We start from the raw sequence: 12,265 nt of genomic DNA, 5'->3' as shown, positions 1-12,265 counted from the left end.
ACTAAATACTTACCTGTAAAATAAACCCTAAGATAGCTGCAATATAAATAATAATTACATTGTAGCTATTTTAGGAATTATATTTATTTTACAGGTAACTTTGTATTTATTTTAGCTAGTTAGAATAGTTATTAACTATTTAATAACTACCTAGCTAAAAGAAATACAAAATTACCTGTAAAATAAATCCTAACCTAAGTTACAATTAAACCTAACACTACACTATCATTAAATAAATTAAATAAATTAACTACAAATAACTATAATTCAATACAATTACATAAACTAACTAAAGTACAAAAAAAAAAAGCTAAGTTACAAAAAATAAAAAAATAGGTTACAAACATTTAAAAAAATATTACAACAATTTTAAGCTACTTACACCTAATCTAAGCCCCCTAATAAAATAACAAACCCCCCAAAATAAAAAAATGCCCTACCCTATTCTAAATTAAAAAAGTTCAAAGCTCTTTTACCTTACCAGCCCTTAAAAGGGCCATTTGTGGGGCATGCCCCAAAAAATTCAGCTCTTTTGCCTGTAAAAGAAAAATACAACCCCCCCAACATTAAAACCCACATACCCCTAATCTAACCCAAACCCCCCTTAAAATAACCTAACACTAATCCCCTGAAGAGCATCCTACCTTGAGCTGTCTTCACTCAGCTGAGCAGCGATGGAACCGAAGAAGAGACCCGGAGCGGCAGAAGTTATCCTCCAAGCGGCGCTGAAGAAATCTTCCATCCGATGAAGTGATCCTTCAAGCGGCGCTGAAGAAGTCTTCCATCCGGGCGATGTCATCTTCCAAGAGGCGCTGAAGAAGTCTTCTATCCGGGCGATGTCATCTTCCAAGCGTGGTCTTCAATCTTCATTCCGCCGACGCGGAACATCCTTCTTTCCCGACGGACTACCGACAAATGAAGGCTCCTTTAAGGGACGTCATCCAAGATGGATAGGGGTTAATAAATGTATTATAGGTGGCGACGGTGTAGGGGGGGCAGGATAGGGGTAAATAAATTGAATATAGGTTGCGGCGGGGTCAGGGAGCAGCGGTTTAGGGGTTAAACTATTTATTTAGTTGCGGTGAGGTGCGGGATCAGCAGGATAGGGGTTAATAACTTTATTATAGAGTGCGACGGTATAGGGGGGGGCAGGATAGGGGTTACTAGGTATAATGTAGGTGGCAGCGGTGTCCGGGAGCGGCGGTTTAGGGGTTAATACATTTATAAGAGTTGCGGCGGAGTCTAGTAGCGGCGGTTTAGGGGTTAGTAACTTTATTTAGTTGCGGGGGGCTCCGGGGGCACCGGTATAGGGGGTAGAACAGTGTAGTTAGTGTGAGTGCTTAGTGACAGGCTAGCAAGAAAGCTGTAAAAAAGCCGAAGAGCAGCGAGATTGGATGAGTGATAACTCTCACAGTCCGCTGCTTATCGCCCCGTACTTGGTGCGCGACTTTTTGACAGCTTTTTTGATAACTTAGGCAAATTTTTGCAGGTCCGCGGCGGCGATGTGAGGCGAGCTTAGGCGGGCGTATTGGGCCGGCAAAGACAGGTAAAATAGACGCGTTGATAACTACCCCCCAGTGTGTCTCTCAAAGGTGTGTTCCCTGTTGTCATATATGTGAAGGTGATGCATACATTAAAATAGAACTTACCAACAACATCGTAATTAAAAAACAAAAACAAAACAGAAATAAAAATATGTAGTAAAAAATTGTGATGTTTAATCACATTAAAAATTGTATTTTTTTTTAAAACAAAACAACATATTAAAACTGTGCAGGAAAGAGATGATTTAAGGTGTGCAGTAGAAATTGTAATAATACTAGATATGTGCGATTCGGTTCGGTCCGATTCGGAAATTCTGCAAATTCGGCGATTCGGATCTAACCAAATTTCCGAAATAAAATTCTGCCGAATTTTCCGAATCGAACCGAATTAGTTCGAATCGATTTGTAAATTCGGGATGGCCATTGGATTACACTACTATTGTACAGTATGTTAGGTTAACACCTAATATACAGTATAATACTAGTCTAATCCCACCTAACACTTACCGAAATGCCGAATTTCCGAACCGAATCAAATCGAACCGAATCCAGCCCAATTTCTTCGAATCCGAAACGAATCGATTCAGAATTTTCCGAATTCTAATCGATTCGAACCGAACTTCGAAAAATTCCTAATCGAACCGAACTGAATTTTTTCGCCATGTACATGTCTAAATAATACCATACTGCAGTGCACATGCAAAAAAAGCTTTAACAATTATTTTTATGATAACAAAATACTATTTTTCTTATTGTAAAATTAATTTTCCCACCTCTGACATTTCTACTCCAGGTCTGACGTATTCTATAAACATTCCCCCCCCTACAGATCTTGCTGTTTTTTACTTTTGATTGTGTCAAAATACGCAAAACACTTATTACCCTCACAGAAAAACACCTGCATACATAAATAGACACATGGGGGCAAAGATCAATATTTTAGGAGCTGCATATGAATTTATTAAATTATTATATAGTTTATAAAAGTGCCACAGGATCATATTTAGTTAAGGTGACAGGGTACCTTCTCTCTGCTGGGGGGGGGGGCTGCAAGCACTAGTGCAGAGGGCCATGTGTACACTCAATAGTAAACTACCACTAAAATGTTCAGTCAAGTAAAGTACTAAAATAATGCACTGCACTTTCATTATTTATTTGCTTGCTTTTCCTGTAATTTGTGCTGTTAAAAATGTTGATTTTCCTTCTCTCCCACCATTCTTACCAACATTTGCCAGCAGCTTTCTGGGACAGGGAAGTGAGGGGACTTTTGGGCACTGGCCATGACAGAAGGGACAGGCATTTTTTGGGACATGGGTCAGGGTGTAATGTGTGCAGGTGTGGGGACAGTCATAGGGGCCTATTTATGAAAGGTCTTGCGGACCTGATCCGACAGTGCGGATCAGGTCCACAAGACCTCGCTGAATGCGGAGAGCAATACGCTCTCCGTATTCAGCATTGCACCAAGAGCAACAAGAGCTGCTGGTGCAGCACCGCCCCCTGCATACTCACGGCCAATCAGCTGCCAGCAGGGGGTGACGATCAACCCGATCGTACTCGATTGGGTTGAATTCCGGCAATTCCTGTCCGCCTGCTCAGAGCAGACGGACAAGGTTATGGAGCAGCGGTCTCTGTGACCGCTGCTTCATAACTGCTGTTTCTGGCGAGTCTTCAGAAACACGGGCCCACAAGCTCCATTCGGAGCTTGATAAATGGGCCCCACAGTGTGTCCTGGCCAGCACTGGGACAGTCCCTAAAACAAGGACATTTGCTCTGACAAGAGAAGTTGCAGAGAGGTGAAAAGATCTCTTGACCTGTGACCATCCCATTGGATATTTGAGGTTTCTAAGGTCTGTCACATAGAGTGTGAAGTAAATATATCATGTTTAAAGCACATTAAAATCAAATCAATTGTGATTATAAAAAGGTTTTGCAACTCATCAAGGGAGCAGTTGAAGAATAACCCCTTTGAAATTCAAGGAAGAACCCATGTCCATTTGCTGTGGCCAGTCAGGAACAGATACAGATTACATTCCCAGTGGGGCTAGGAGAGATAAGCAATACAATGTTTATTTTCAATTATTCTCTTTGAGGGCACTATGATCAAAAACTTGCAGGCATGGAGAGAAATAACATAGACCTAATTTAGACCTTATAATGTAATGTAGGGGTCTTTGCTTCACATCCAGAACCCTGTGTAGTGAAATATTACAGTTCTTAAACTAAAATGTACACTTCAAAAATTATTTGAGGGACCTCTCTACTTTTGAGACTTCTTAGATCCTTTTGCTGGAGCAGAGATCTTTAGATCATCAGGCTCTACATTGGGATTTGGTATACAGAGTGATAAGATAAATAGCATGTGTGTGTACATAAAGTGATAAAATAATGAGAACTGATTTCCCTGCAAGCTCAGCCTATTATTTTTGTACATAAAAATGCCTAAAATAACAATTTCTGATATATTTTATACTCTGCTGCTGGTATAACTAGTTCTTAGAAACACATTAAAGGCAATTTAATTTTACAGTATACTGTGCCTTTAATGTCCCTTAATTGTTGAATATATATATATATATATATATATATATATATATATATATATATATATATATATATACTGAAATCCTCAATGTATTGAATAAAAAAAGAACTAGTTGACTGATTGGAGTTGTGTAATATGTTACATATATCATCTCGGCATCTGTCATATAAATTCAGATGTCATAATACAATAGAAACACATGACAGCTAATGAAGTCTCCTATCCTGTTTCTTTTAACAGAGCAAACTCTGTCTGCAGTACAGCAAAGATGTCATAGTGAAATAGAGCCAGAAAACCTCTTGGCTTCATTTCAGAGCTCCGCTGGCAGTTTACCAGTAGCCGAAAACCTTTTCTGAGTTCACACTTATTTTGCGATTAAAAGACGGATATTTCTGTAGTAACCTCTAGGAAATCCTTTTTCTTTATACACTATCTTTCTTCTTTTTCTGTTTTCTCTATGTTAGATTCCAAACATCAGTCTGCAAAAACAACCACCCCCCCCAAAAAAAACCCTCAGAAAACGATAGGTTTACACGGCACACATCTCTAGTGCAAATGATAGACACTTGATTTTTCAAGAACACTCTCTACCAGTGATTAATCTTTGGAGATCTCATCACAGCTGGAAAGAAAATTGCTCTTTTCTATACAATGGACTTTCCTAAAGCAGTTGGCTGCAAGCATTGCCGTCACAAAAAAGTTTCATAACAGCTAAGCAGGGCTATGCCGCAAAATATGTCCCTGCTACATCAGCTCCTTTATAATGCACGGATATTTAAAGGGACAATAAGATCAAAATATAATTCCTCATAAATTAACACATTAATCACTTAATTACTTAATTATTTAAATAATGACAACAAAACAGCATTACAAGATACACCAATTATCTATTTTGCTTGATTTTGCTGTAAAAAGCTTTGCACTTAAAGGGATAGCAAACACCTTGAGACCTTAAAGGGACATGAAACCCAAATGTTTTATTTTATGATTTAGAAAGAGCATACAATTTTAAACAACTTTCTAATTTACTTCTATTATATACTTTGCTTAATTCTCTTAATATACTTTGTTGAAAAGCATATCTAGATAGGCTCAGTAGCTGCTGATTGGTGGCTATGCATAGATGCCTTGTGTGATTGGCTCACCCATGTGCATTGCTATTTCTTCAACAAAGGATATATAAAGAAAGAAGCACATTAGATAATAGAAGTAAATTGGGATGTTGCTTAAAATTGTATTCTCTACTTGAATCATGAAATAAAAGTTTTGGGTTTAATGTCCCTTTAATATATAATGTTTAGTTATGTGTAATAAAAAATGTTGCAATATATCTGCAAAATTTATTTTGCACCCCTTTCATGTAATTTAGCTCTGAAAATAGAGCATTTTCTAATTCTCACAGCTTTAAATTAACCCATTGACTTCTCAAGGCTAACTCTGCTACATATATCTTCATATCTGGATTTATGAGATAACAACTGTTAAACAATGCATTTTCAACTAACTTTATGAATGTGGCTAGTCTTGATGTCTGTTGACTAAAGCCTGGGTTGGCTCCATCAAATAAAGCAAATGGTGGGTGGTGTTTTGTCTATTAAAAAAACAATTACGGTAAAGAAAATGCTAGATGTTTGAAAATGTTTAGCTTGGCTGATATGTTATTCTACGGTGAGACAGAAAATTTGTTCTAATTAATATGGTGGAAATTGCATGAACTAGCTTAATAAACTAGTGATTTATCTAGATTTCATCACAAGCCCATTTACAATTAGTCCTAATTGGCCACAATCAAGAGGTAAGATATGTAGCTCAGCTGTTACATGCAATTTGCAACATTTTGCAGCATACTTAGGTTACATCATTTGCTTTTTGGCCTTTCTAGGGAGGGTGGAACAAGCACAATTTTTACAGCAAAAGAATGCAAAATAATTAGTTAATTTATGGGGGAACTTTGATTTTGCCATAAGGGTTGCCCATTAAATAAAAAAGAGAGGATCATCCCCCCCAAACTCAGATTCAAAGACAAACACTCATACAAGGCTGTTGTAAAAAACAATGTAGCCTCATTTATTTTTAAACAAAAAGATTTAAGGCAAAGAAAAAATTCCAATAACGTAACAGGTAGCCAGAAACTGAATTCCTAATGTGTGTGTGTGTGTATATATATATATATATATATATATATATATATATATATATATATATATATATATATATATATATATATATATATATATATATATATATATATATATATATATATATATATATATAAATAAATAAAGTCATAGATAGGATTGCACAAACCACATTTTGAATAATGACACCAGTCATGACTGGGTCAACAAACTAGATGGCTTGGTTAACAAATACCGTAATGATTTAATTGCTTTCAATAATAAAAAGTTTAACAGTGTGGAAAATGATTACAGGGAAAGGCGGGTGTACAAGTGGTTATATGGTAAAGATGAGATACCGTTTAGACGCCGTAGAAATCTAAGATCCAAGAATACCTTAAGTATTGTGGATAGTAGCGGTGGGGATTCCTCTGAAAATGAAACAACAAAAGAAAAAGACAATGAAGGGCCCATTGAGAATAGCCAACTATCACAGCCTTTTTTAGGGGTAGCCACAAGGTCCACTCTGAAGCCTCCAATACAACATATGGCCAAAAAAGGCCAAGGAAATTTAAGACCCGCAGGGGAGGTTACAAATGCAAAGCAAAATCAAGTGAAAAAGAAATAGATATTGTATTCAACCTCAGCAGTAGATCACTTAGCGAGGCTGAGATATCTCTACTTAATCGTGGGCTATCTTTTGTCCCGACTCCCCACACTGATCCTTTTGAGAGATTGGTTGACATTCATAGGTTTCAGCGACAACTGAAACTGAGGGATCATTTCAGAGAACAGACATATACACCAGAATTACATAAAAAAAAAGTCTTCCTTTGAAGCACCAAACACTAACCCTTCCATTAGGAATTACACTAGGTTACTTACTCATAATTTCAATGATGAATCTCATACTGCCTCTTACCCGAATCTCAGTATTGCTGAAAGAAAAGCACTTACAGAGCTGAGCAACGATAGAACTGTCATTGTCCGCCCTGCAGATAAGGGCGGATCTATTGTTGTTCTGGATTACACTGACTATCGCAGTGAAGCCTTGAGACAATTGGCTGACTCTGATACTTATGTTAAATTGAGAGGCAATCCAACACTTATGTACAAAAAGGCAATTGACACCTTCCTACAATGCAGTCTGGAAGCTGGATTCATTACCGAAAAAGAACTATTGTTCTTAACCACGGAACACCCGATAGTCCCTGTACTATACTTACTGCCTAAAGTTCATAAAACTCTAGTGAACCCCCCAGGCAGACCAATTGTGTCTGCCCGGGGCTCGGTGTTAACCAACATTGCCATTTTTGTTGACTCTTTCCTACAGGATATTGTCAAGAACACCAGGGCTTACCTACAAGATTCACCCTGCCTGTTGAGGAGACTCGCAGACTTTGTGGACCTTAGACAGGATGATATCCTGGTCACCATGGACGTGGACAGCCTCTACACGGTGATCCCCCACACTGGGGGGGTTGAGGCAGTCAGGTCCATGGTGACAAATAACATCTACTACAGTGGTCCTCCTATTGAGTTCCTGTGTGAATTATTGTTGATTTGTCTGGAAAAGAACTATTTTAAATTTGAGGACTGTTACTATCTTCAGGTAGCTGGCACAGCCATGGAGTCGAATGTGGCACCCACTTACGCAAATATTTACATGTCATGGTATGAACAGGAGCTCATGAAGCCTTTTGAACATCCACAGGTGACTTTTTACACCCGCTACATCGATGATGTTCTCCTTATTTGGAGAGGTGACGAAATGTCTTTGCGTGAGTGGGTGTCACATTTGAACCTCATGGCCAGCCCTATTCGTTTTAAGCTTGAATTCAGTACAGACAATGTCAATTTTCTGGACCTCAATTTGTTCAAGGTGAATGACGCTGGCAGATGGCGTTTTGGTACTAAATTGTACTCTAAGCCCACTGATCGCAATTCTTTGTTGCACACCAGTAGTTTTCACCCGGGACACCAGAAAAAGGGTATTCTCACCTCCCAACTCACTAGGGCGATGAGAAACAACAGTGAGACACACTCACAAGTTATCCAAGTAAAAGAAATGGGCATTAAACTGCACAAAAGGGGTTATCCCATGACAGACATCTGCGAAATACAGGATAAACTGCTATGCACTGACACTTTACGAGACACCAGGGCTCCTAAAAAGGATGAGCCTGAACAACTGAATTTAATCACTACGTACACACCAGGCTGTGAACATTTATCTAATGCAGCACGCCGCCACTGGCCAGTGGTGGGCACGGATCCCACGTTACCCTTTCAGAAGATGACCGCTCCAAGGGTGGTCTACCGCAGAGCAAGGAACCTGAGGGACATCCTGGTTAAAGCTGATCCTGTGAATCACTATAAAAAGGAAACATGGCTCAAGTCATCCAAGAGAGGTTGCTTCCCCTGTGGGAGTTGTTCAACATGTAACAGTATGTGCAAAGGGGATACTTTCCAACACCCTCACAAAAACCAACGGTTTAAAATAAACCATCGTCTCAGTTGTACCAGCACCTTTGTGATCTATATGCTATCTTGTCCATGTTCACTTATCTATATAGGAAAAACAATAACTTCCTTCCGCGACAGGATGGCAAATCATCGCCACGCCATTCGTGAAGCCCTGAAAGATGGTGACTCGGATCAACCGGTGGCACGCCATTGTGCAAAATTCAAACACCCGGTGTCAAGCATTAGATCAATGTTGATTGATCACATCCCACCAAACCCAAGAGGTGGTGACAGAGGAAAAAAACTACTCCAATGTGAGAGCAGGTGGATACATAAATTGGGAACTATGACCCCAAAGGGACTTAATACCACCTTGGATTTTAGCCCTTTTTATTAATGCTCATGCTACAGACCATATAAGTGTATATGTATATATATATATATATATATATATATATATATATATATATATATATATATATATATATATATATATATATATATATATATAAATATAAATAAATAAATATATATATATATATATATATATATATATATAAATATATATATAGTAGTAAACGATTTCCAGTTCAGCCCACCAATGGTCAACATGCCTGGGTGCAATGATGTATTGTAAAATAGAAAACAAGAGAATGCACTCTCAGGACTTTTTGCAAAAGAAACCAATTTAATGGAACGTTTTCGGGGTTCACAACCCCTTCATCAGCATGCAAAACAAACAAAATTCAACTCATTTATAGTGTTACATATCAATTACATCACATCAACCTGAGTGTCTCCAAATGAAAAGTGCGCCAATTTTTTTCAGTGTTACCCGAAACCGGAAGTTGTATTGCCTCACTTCCGGTTTACGGATTAGATCAACAAACATAAAATTAATATAAAATTATACACTCTACAATTTTAAACATATTAGGGTGACATACTAATGTAGAGACTTGTTATAACAAAAATGTGCCACATTATCATAAGTGCCTATAAAATTTTGTGATGAATATGCGGTGTTAAATGTTACTGCGTCCAGTCAGCATGGAGACAGTCACCATGGTGATCATATACAATCCGGTTTACCCGAAAGTGTCACAGCTTATGTGGAATTTATAATTACGTGCCAGCTGTATGGGACCACAATTTTCAAACTGTATACGATCATATCGCATATTGAAAATAATCATTAAAAATTTAAAATTTAAAAAATTGGACCATATAACAGTACAGGTGATTAGAGTGGCAAATTGTAAATGAGACGCAAATACAATGTTGCAGATATGGGTGCTGTGTCTTACAATGTATCACCAGTATATTAAAGCAAGATGACGTTTAGCATGTGTGCTGCTACAATGTATGTGCAAACAAATAGATATATCGAATGGGAACAGTATAAGGAAAAGGAATATATACAATATATGTATTATTGTAGGGCTGTGCTGTTATAACACTGGGGCACCCTTTTTATATGCATTCGATTTGGCCATTAAAGGATTGTAGCTTACATCGGCCACATGTAAATGTAAATGGCTATGCACAAGATCATGTAAGGAAAAAAAACCCTATTTTCAAATTCTATCCTCAAACATAATTGTAAAACAAACGAGGATCTGCAAAAAGAGGTAGTTATGGTAATGGTCAAAAGGACATATAGCTCATTTGGATACTGTCCACCTTTGGGATTTGTCCAAGTGGGTGAAATAATTTTTTATGTCCATTTTTAAGACTGGTGGTGCATATTAAAGCAGTGGGTAATGGCTCCCAGCGGACCAGGCTTCCACGGAGAAGGTGGAGTCAGATGTCCCCCCCTAAACCATGCCGTTAGGCGCACAACACCTTCCCCTACATCTAGGGGAGAGTGGAATGTGTGCCAAAACGGAGCCACAATGTCCACCTGGCATACCCCAAGTATGTAGCACCCCAGTTCTTGGTCACATAATGCTTTTAAAGTCCGGCATAGTGTTCAGGCCACCTGGCTGTATTGTGCCTAATCTGAACATCCACTGGGCCTCTCGTTTCAAGAGTTGCTTGTTCCGGTCGCCCCCCCGATCCAGTGGGGGTATGTGGTCTATTAGGATATAGCGGATGGAGGACACTGAGTGTGCCTTCTTAGCGCAATGTCGCGCCACTGGCTGTTCAGAGTCACCGTTTTTAAGTGCTGTCCTTATGGCGTGGCGGTGATTGGCCATACGCTCACAAAGTGTGCCAGAGGTCTTCCCTATGTAGAAGCAAGAACATGGACAAAACAATAAGTATATAACGTGAGTGGTGGTACACGTTATGGAGTGTCGAATAGAAAATGTTCGATTGGTGTGTGGGTGATGGAAAACTTTAGTACCCACTAGGCCATTGCACGTTGTGCAGCCCAAACAGCGGTAGGAGCCTTTTATATTCCTTTTCTTTATAGTCGAATAACTTTGTTTGGGATCCGTTTTCACCAGAAGATCTTTGAGATTGGTTCCCCTCTTAAACCCAACCATAGGTCGTAGATTCTGAGTAAATGTGAGTTTTGGGTCCGAAGACATAATTGGCCAGTGCTGTCGGAGGATCTGGCCAATATTTTTTGTCTCTGGAGTAAAAGTGGTAGACATAATGAGCTTGTCACTAGCATCCCTTTTGGGTTTGGGAATAATCAATTCCGTCTGTGTTAGCATTGAAACAGATTCAATGGCGTCCTGTATTATCGGGATCTTGTAGCCCCTTTTCCTTATACTGTTCCCATTCAATATATCTATTTGTTTGCACATACATTGTAGCAGCACACATGCTAAACGTCATCTTGCTTTAATATACTGGTGATACATTGTAAGACACAGCACCCATATCTGCAACATTGTATTTGCGTCTCATTTACAATTTGCCACTCTAATCACCTGTACTGTTATATGGTCCAATTTTTTAAATTTTAAATTTTTAATGATTATTTTCAATATGCGATATGATCGTATACAGTTTGAAAATTGTGGTCCCATACAGCTGGCACATAATTATAAATTCCACATAAGCTGTGACACTTTCGGGTAAACCGGATTGTATATGATCACCATGGTGACTGTCTCCATGCCGACTGGACGCAGTAACATTTAACACCGCATATTCATCACAAAATTTTATAGGCACTTATGATAATGTGGCACATTTTTGTTATAACAAGTCTCTACATTAGTATGTCACCCTAATATGTTTAAAATTGTAGAGTGTATAATTTTATATTAATTTTATGTTTGTTGATCTAATCCGTAAACCGGAAGTGAGGCAATACAACTTCCGGTTTCGGGTAACACTGTGGAACGCAAGATGCGTTCCAAATTCAAAAAAAATTGGCGCACTTTTCATTTGGAGACACTCAGGTTGATGTGATGTAATTGATATGTAACACTATAAATGAGTTGAATTTTGTTTGTTTTGCATGCTGATGAAGGGGTTGTGAACCCCGAAAACGTTCCATTAAATTGGTTTCTTTTGCAAAAAGTCCTGAGAGTGCATTCTCTTGTTTTCTATAAATATATATATATATATATATATATATATATATATATATATATCCCTATGGTGGGGTTAACTGCCTGTGACTCTGGGGACAG

This window comes from Bombina bombina, chromosome 1 (genome assembly GCF_027579735.1).
Source record: "Bombina bombina isolate aBomBom1 chromosome 1, aBomBom1.pri, whole genome shotgun sequence".
NCBI classification, from domain to species: domain Eukaryota; kingdom Metazoa; phylum Chordata; class Amphibia; order Anura; family Bombinatoridae; genus Bombina; species Bombina bombina.
Note: the sequence above shows the minus strand (reverse complement) of the source record.